Source organism: Lycium ferocissimum, chromosome 9 (assembly GCF_029784015.1).
Source record: "Lycium ferocissimum isolate CSIRO_LF1 chromosome 9, AGI_CSIRO_Lferr_CH_V1, whole genome shotgun sequence".
Lineage (NCBI taxonomy): Eukaryota > Viridiplantae > Streptophyta > Magnoliopsida > Solanales > Solanaceae > Lycium > Lycium ferocissimum.
This window is the reverse complement of record NC_081350.1, coordinates 50,703,160-50,712,210: the sequence shown is the minus strand read 5'-3', so window position 1 is coordinate 50,712,210 and position 9,051 is coordinate 50,703,160.

The following is a 9,051-nucleotide window of genomic DNA, read 5'->3' as shown; positions in this document are numbered from 1 at the left end:
CTCAAATCAAATTAAATGGGCGAGTCCTAGGGTTAGCTAATCCCTTTGGAAACATTCAAGAACGAGATTAATTAAAGAAACAATAACCCACTTCATTAGGAATAAAATCATTCAATACATAAGCAAAACAAGAGTTTCAAACCAAACTTTAATCAAGAATATTTTCATAAACAAGATTCAAGTAATGGAATAGAAAGCTACACACTTAGATAATCAATACATAGCAAGGAAAAGAAGAAATGAGTAAAGGATTAAGAAATTTCTTATCAAGATCTTCAAATCTTTAATCCCCAAGTGTGGATGCAAAAACCTGGCTCTCCAAGCTTGATGAAAATGGCCAAAGACGAATATAATTGCTCCCTTGTCTTTCTTTTGTAATTCCCAACTTTTTTCAAGTCCAAAAATAACAAAATAAGCCCCAAGTTTTCAGATTTGCAAATCTGTCCCGTTTTTGCAAAACTGTCGGTTTTGTTTATTCAATTTGGCCCTCTTTTTGACTTTATTTTCACTTGGTTTCTTGATCACTTCTAAATCACATAAAACCTGTAAAATAGATGTAAATGATATTAAATGCATTATTTTCTCAATTAAACATAGCAAAAATATAAGATTAAAGAAAAGATAAGTTGGTAAAATACAAACTTATCAGTGCACATCTACGTGCCTGCCCGACCGACTATAGCACGGCGTGGTGTAAGAAAATAGCTGTACATATACATAAATGCATGAAAGACTCGGAAAACAACACTCTGAACTACTCGGAGCAACATAAGATCTCTGGAAGCCATAGGTATAAAACATAGGAGATCAAGGATGCGATGAATCCTATCCCATCTAGGAGTAGAGTCTTTGGAACTCGCTCGCTTACTCTGTTCGTTCATAAGATAAGGATCATGCCAAAAGAATAGAAAGGACAGTCTTAACATACCTTGGAGCGTATCTAATCATCCAACGTCTACTTCTCGAATTTGTAGGTCTACAAACAAGATAACATAGGCCACCATTAGACCATTTACATCACCTACTATCTAATTCAACTCAAACATCGACAACAACATCCACAGCCTCAATATCAATTCTTACATATAAAAATATAGCCAAGTCTATTCCAAATCCTCTCTCAAAACAACCCTTAGTTTCACCTTAACCTTTATTCAACTTACCACTTCCATAATTATATTCCCTTTGCTTAAAATCGCTAGAATTCTTGATGCTGACTCAAACACAAAGATAAGAATCATATACGTACCTTGAAGGAACTAGGATACCAAGAATCAAACTCTAACTCCAATTCCCAAGCTCATCAACTTCAAGGAAACCCTAGGAACAATCTTTTTCTTCACTAGCTCGGGTTTACGAGACTCGAATCTTGCTAAAATTCTTCCAATATAACAGAGAGGGATGAGAGGAAATGTTTAAGGGTTTTCTCTGGTTTGAGAATGAGGAAATGAGGAATAAAATCGTGGGACTAATTATTTATAGATGGAACTAGAAAGTTCCAGTGATACGGGTCGACGGGAGGGTCGACGACCCGTCGACTTTCTCCGTCGATTTTCACCTGCAGATTTAGAGACTGCGTCAATGTTGACGGCGCGGATCGAAGGCCCGTCGATACGTCAACGGCCCATCAAAGCTGACTGGTGTCTGCAGATTTTCCTGAGTCATTCCAATTCGCGTCGATTTGATTCGTTCAACTTCTAATCCTGTCATATTGCAAGGAACACATAATTATACTCCGGTACACGGGGTAAGACACTTAATATCTCAAAACTCGGGTACTGATCTCCATTCCAAGGGCATACCTAACTAGGAAACCATAGGATTTCTTACGGCGAAAACGAGAGGCATAACATAGCTCTTGGTGCAGATAGAGATGGCAGTTAGCCGGGATAGCAAAAGGCTTCACAGTGTCTTGTTCAATTCACTTGTAGCACACTATCAACCTGACATAATGTTAGAGCTCCAAACCTTACCACTCAATGACATGATATAATTAACTTGACAACTTCTCTTATGTCATTCTTGGGGAAAGTCTCGCCGAGATAGTACCAATAGATATTTGTGGATGTTATTACTGTGGAGATATGGGGTACATTAAGAACGATTACCCTTCAGTAGCCTTTAGTGCAATTAGTTATATCATTAGCTAATTTCGCAGTGCCATACCAAATAAAGACTATTACTCAAGCAGCGAGAAGAGGTGGCAAGGACAAATGACAATGAGGAAACTAACAGGTCCTGAATGTTGATGATAACCTCGACTCCATACATTGGACATATGGGATACTCAGGTATCCAATACAATCATGACATGTAGCACATCAATCTTCTCTCATGATGTTTGTGCCTTGTTTGAATTATCATAGCAACTCTAGTATCATCAAGGACAGATAGAGTTTTTTTAACCTGTTTCTACTCGAGATGGTTGATATGATGTCATCATGGATATGAATTGTTAAGCTTTATTCCATGCCATAATTGATTTCCATTGGAAGGTGGCCAAATTAGAGATTTCAGATGTGACCAATTTTGAGTTACATGATAATTAGGCTAACCTTTGAGCAAGGTGATCTATTATATGATGGTCAGTGTAGAATTACTGAGAATCAGTAATTCACAAAGAACAAGCAATCAATAACAATGTAGAAAAGAGAATCTTTGCAAAGAGATGAAGCCAAGGAGAAACTGTTTTGTGAAAAATATCTCTGATTACCTTCAAATGTAGTACGCAGAAACTATATGTACAAGTGATATACAATGCCAGCTCATTGTGCCAGCGGTAACAGCTTAACCAACTCCAATTAACTGCTAATCAACACTTCTATCTTCTAAGTTCACTTAACTAACAACTGAACATAAACTTAATCTGCAGCTAATTACACCTACGCCATACACTGCAGTGAAGCTAACACACACAAAAGTCATGGAACATCCACACGCTTGCTTAATTCCTTCACAGTCAGGAAGTTGATAAGTAAAGATTATGGATTCTTAGCTATGATTTAGATACATTAGAGTTATGGCACTTGAAGATTCGCTACTCCTAGGCGTACCAATTTCAATAACTTGAGAAAGCAGGCAATAATTAGAATAATCCATAGCATAGATCTGAAAGTTCGTTATATAGATGAATGATAGAAAATAATTTAAGTCTGAATACCCCCAGATCTAATAGTACTATCAAGGAGCATTTAAGCTTACATGAACGGGTTACTCATAAGCTTGTGAGTCCAACTACATATATAATCAAAATCCAATTTTGATATCGATTACAAGTTCAAATCCTCATTTATTTCTTTTAGGTCTAGATCCAATTTTAACCTTTGAATATCATTTTTAACGGTTCAAATCGCATAGAAATCAAGTATAATGTTAGGATTAGGGTAGGAAATCATACCTTGAATTTGTAGATAGAATATATTTATTTTGAAAAACACGTTCGAGTCTAGCAAACAAAGAAGTAAGACTTTATGAAAAAGATCCACGATATTATTAGCATGTGAGTTAGCCTAGTCATCATTGGAGATCCCATTAAGGCCATAGTATGATGATCCTGACTTTAGCTAGCTCAATGAAGGCGTTTTATGAAAAAAATCAAGGCCATTATCTTGGACGATGAAGGTGCATTAAGAATTAATGATTGTTTGTGTATGCTTGTCATTATAGCTTAAGTAAAACGGTAGTGGAACAAGATATTATTTCAAAAAATTGATACATCATGGAGCAACAAAATATATATCAAGGTCTGAAACATGCATGTTTAGTAGTAAAAAGCATGAATAATTATGTCGCAAACGTTTTTTACCTAGATGTTTGATTTGCCGGCAAGATAAATTAGAGCATTAGAGACCGAGAGATTTGCATATTCAATAAAAGTAACTTACTCAAAGTGGGAGTGAATAATTTGAGCAACTCTCACAACATTACTGTATTCATGATTAACCTTAGGTGGTAATGAATTTTGACTAAATCAACACATTTCATCCCAGTCAAGATGAAGTACACTTTGCAAAGTTGTGCTTAAAAGAGATTGTTCTGTTATATATAGTGTTAGTATCTACTATTTCATAGGGATTCACAATTCACTTATCATTTCTAAGAAAAGTAGAGGTTTTGGACATTCGAATGGACCTCAAAATGAATTTCTTTATCCACAAATCAATGAAGAGTCTACCTCAAAATGAATTTCTTTATCCACAAATCAATGAAGAGTCTGAGCTTATCATACAGATCTTCGAAGACATGTCAAGAGCATGTGTCATAAATTTTGAGATAGCTAGGATAGTCATTTGCATCTTACCGCGATAGAAATTATAAATCTAATCTTCAAGCTACACTCAATGGTGTATTGTACAGAAGACGTTATAGGTATCCAATTAATTGGTTTCAGTTAGAAGATAAGAAAATATTAGATCGAGTTTTCTTACATGGTTTGTTGATAATTATATAAGATTCAGCTCAATAGGAAAAGACTTAAAACATAAAGTAGATAGAAGTGTTATTCGAATAAGAGCAATCGAGAGTTATAATTCTTGCTTGGAGTCTTGGACCCATGAAGATGAAAGATTTATCAAAAAAGAAGCTAAATCATGAATTTATTGGAGCCTTAAAGCCCATTTAGTGGGTTGGTACGCTAGTGTAAAAGGTTGGTACAGCCATAAAAGTTTCAGCAAATTGCACGGATTTCCCTTCAAGCGCACTAGTCTTTAATTTTTTCCCGTCGTCTCTGTGGTCTTTAGTTTTTGCCCCCGCTGCTTATTTAATGAAAATATCTAGACTTGCTTTGCTCGGCATAAGTTCTGTAACATTTTTATCTTTGAAACTGAACTTTTGCGTCGCTTGGCACAAGTTTTGTAGAAATTAAGGTATGCATCATAAGTTGTTTAGTATTTTACAAATTATGTTGAGTGTTGAAAGTTTTGGCTTTTCCGGTATAACTTGTGTTGATGTTATGATATATATGTCGAAGCTAAATGTAAACTTTGCCGAGTGAAATCTAAATTTATGTCCCTTTTCAGATTATGTCGAGTGTTGAAAGTTTTGTTTTGTCCAGCATAACTTGTAGGATGTTATGATACATATCTTTAGAAGCTAATTATGCCACACAAAAAGTACTGAAGGACAAAAATTAAAGACACAAACTTGAGGGGCAAAAATTAAAGACCACGCGAAATAAGGGCACTTGTGCGAATGACCCTAAAAGTTTTTAACTTATGCTTTCATGTACCAATATAGGCAATTCGCAAGAATGCCCTTATTTTGGGGTGATCTTTAATTTTTGTCTCTCAAATTGGTGGTCTTTAATTTTTAGTCTTCGTCTAATACCTTTAGGTTTGGGTTCGAACCCCGACTCAGTTAAAATAAATAAATCATAAGACAGAGTTTTATAGCAAACTTAGACCTATTCAGGCCAAAGTTAGGCCTACAGGCAGAATTTTGCTTGCTTCAGGCAGAGTTTCACAGGCAAAACTCTGCCTTGCGAATTCAAGTTCTACCTGACGAATTTTTTTAAATTTTTTAACTGAGCGGGGGTTTGAACCCGAAATTTAAAAGTTTTATGCGAAGTACAAAAATTAAAGACCAATAATTTTTGGGACAAAAATTAAAGAGCAGCGCATTTGGAGGCCACTCCGCACAAAAAAATGTACCAATATTAAGTATGTACATGATCCCTCGCACATCGTATCTTCACGATTGGTCCAAGTGGCTAAGGACTTGGCTTTTGAGCAAGTATGTAATGCATTTTGGTCATGTTACATTAATTTTTAGTTTTAAAGAAATATAGTTATATTTACATTAAAATTCAAATATGTTGATTGGAAAAATGCACTTCCTGTCAATATTAACATCAAATAAGTGAATACATGATATATTTATTTTATATGTATTTTTATCACTTGACAAAATCTTTAATTTGCAATATCTAATTTTTATTTTTTTTATTTTGAGATGACGCGAAATATATAAAAATATTTTTTTTGTCTCCAAAAGTAGTATTCCCTCCGTCCCAATTTATGTGATATAGTTTGACTGGACACGGAGTTTAAGAAATAAGGAAGACTTTTGAATCTTGTGGTCTAAAATAAGCCAAAGATATTTATATGGTTATAGATCATCTCGCTAAGCATAAAAAAAGGTAAAGTTTAAAGTTAAATTATTGTCAAATAAGGAAATGTATTATTCTTTTTGAGACAGACTAAAAAGGAAAGCGTTTTACATTAATTAGATAGAGGGAGTAGTAGTAATAACAAATTAATGGAAAAAGGGGGTCAAAATAACATTTTATAGTGCTTGCTCGAGTTTTTGGTCAAAATTATCCCTAATCTATGGGAGTAGGTCTATATTCGTCCTTCAAATATAACTTTGAGTAACTTTAGTTCCTTAAGTTTGCTAAAGTAAAGCACATTTGGTCCAACAAATAAAATGGACTTAAAAACTAACGGTGACTACCAAAAAGCACTACTAAAAATACAACAAAAACCGATTAAAAAGAATTGTTCGACATTCGAACAGAAAAACAAATCGACTTGATCAGTTTGATCCTTATTTTTTAAAAATCTCGATCGATTTTTTTTTTTGCGCGAAAAACCAAGAAAATAAAACTGATCGAGCTCGATCATTTAAATATTTTGTGAAGATATTTTTAGCATAACCGATCAGGCTCGATCAGTTTTATTTAAAAATAAAAAATTATCTTGAGAAATATATATATTCGATTTTTTGGTCAAATTTATAAAGCATGTCTCTCTTTTATTTTTCCCGTTTATAGGGCAAAAGAAAAATGACCAAGCTTAGTCGATTTTAGTTATATGCTTAAGCCTTAAGTTATACTACATATACCTAAAATATAGTAAGAATATACTTATTATATATATCAATATACTTAGGTTATATAACTTATATATATATATATATATGTTTACTATATAAGTTATAAGTATATATATAAGTTATAAGTTATATATAAGTTATAAGTATATATAGTATACATATAACTTAAACATACATATATTAATATATATATATAAACATATATCTATCTCTCTCTCTCTCTCTATATTAGGGCTGTGCATGTTAACGGTTAAACCAATAACCCGAACCAATTTTTGGGTTATTGGGCTAGATGAGATATAATGGATTTTTTTTTCGTCTCCAAAGTGTGTTTTTGGGTTATTGGCTTATTGGGTCGGGTCGCGGGTTGACCATTTTTGTTAACGGTCCCGATAACCCGATAAGAATTTAATTAATTACACTCTACCCTTAAAAAAGTATATATAAAGTCACTTACACTACAATTAGGGTTACTTCATTTTTCATTTCATAAAAACGCTTCAATAATTGCACATATATATACCATATTCAACAAAGTTATATCTTACCAAAAAAGAATTTCCCTTGTGACACCCTTGAAAAGATAAACTTGCTCCGAGTTTTTGGCAAAAACAAATGGTGTCGAATATCTTAGGAAGTTGTTCAATATAACTTGGTTTAGGCTCTAGCTCACGAATATAAACACATGTAATTTGGTCAACAAATATTTTTTTTTTTTTAATATATCGACAAACGAAATCGATATGCTATCGCTCCGCAACATACCATAAAAAAAAAAAAATACTTGAATTTCTTCTTTTATCCAAATATTCATTGAATTTTCAATAACTTATATCTTATAAGTAGTTGTATCTTTTTAAATATAATTATTTTATCTTAGGATTATCATTAGTAAAAAGGATATAGTTATCATTGATGATTATATTTAGGTAACTTCAATTGCTTTTGGCTCTTTTATTATATGATCTTCTGTTTCTTCTTTAGTTAATCTCATTTGAAAACAAAATTTATAGGTTAGCTTGATGCCCACACGATGCGGCATGTTTTAGTATGATAGAGCCATAACAAATCATTAAATTTCTTGTAGTAGTAAATGCAACTTAAGATTATTCTTGGATCTTGGTACAAGAAGTGGTTATATATATATATATATTTTTGTTGTGTAATCTTAACTATATAACATATATATATATATATATATATATTTTAACGGTTCTTTATATATAACATGTTTATATATAACAATAAGTTAAATATATATTTTCTATATCTCTCTCTCTCTATATATATATATATATATATGTTTAAGTATACTATATATACTTATAACTTATATTTGTAGCTTAATTTTTTTCTAAGTTTATAAATTCGTATATACGTGTATATATATATATATATATATATGTTATAAGTATATTCTTAGTATATTTTAGTTATTTTTCAAGTATATAACTTTCTAGTTTTTAATTTAAGTAGATGTATATTATAAGTATATTCTTAGTATATTTTAGGTATATTTTTAACTTAATATAAGTAAAAATATGAACACAAGTAAATAGAAGAAAGCTCAATGAGCCATATATTTTATTCATTCTTGGATAACATTTATTTGCAAGTTGTAGTTTTTTTAACTTGCAAATAATACATGAGTTGTAAATGCGTAAAATTTAACCAATCATCACTATTAATATTATATTTGTTGTGAACTTGTTGTATGGGAATCCTATACTCATATGCTTGTTGTAGCATAATGTAAGTGCAGTTCCACCAGGCCTCAATTTCTACTTGAATTTTCCTAGGTCTAAGGTTATTTTCACACAAGCATTCTTAAAATCTCTAAGTCTTCCCTATTAGCATTACAAAAAAGAAACGCAACCGCATCTCTAACTTTTTGAATAGAATCGTCAAAACACTCAAGACCATCTTTAACAATTAAATTTAAAATGCGACAACTACATCTCACATGAAAAATATTTTTTAGCAGAGGGTTTAATTCTCTTTTTAAATGACCATTCGCCGTTGTATTATTAGAAGCATTATCTAAAGCAATACAAAGTGTTTTTCTATAAATATTAAAAAATCTCATAATAGTAGACATTGAATTCGCTAAAAAATTTTCATTATGACGACCTTTTCTTCATCATATAAAAAATCTATAATTCTTTGCATAATCCAATTGTCATCAACCCAATGACATGTAATAGCAAAAAAATCTAATTT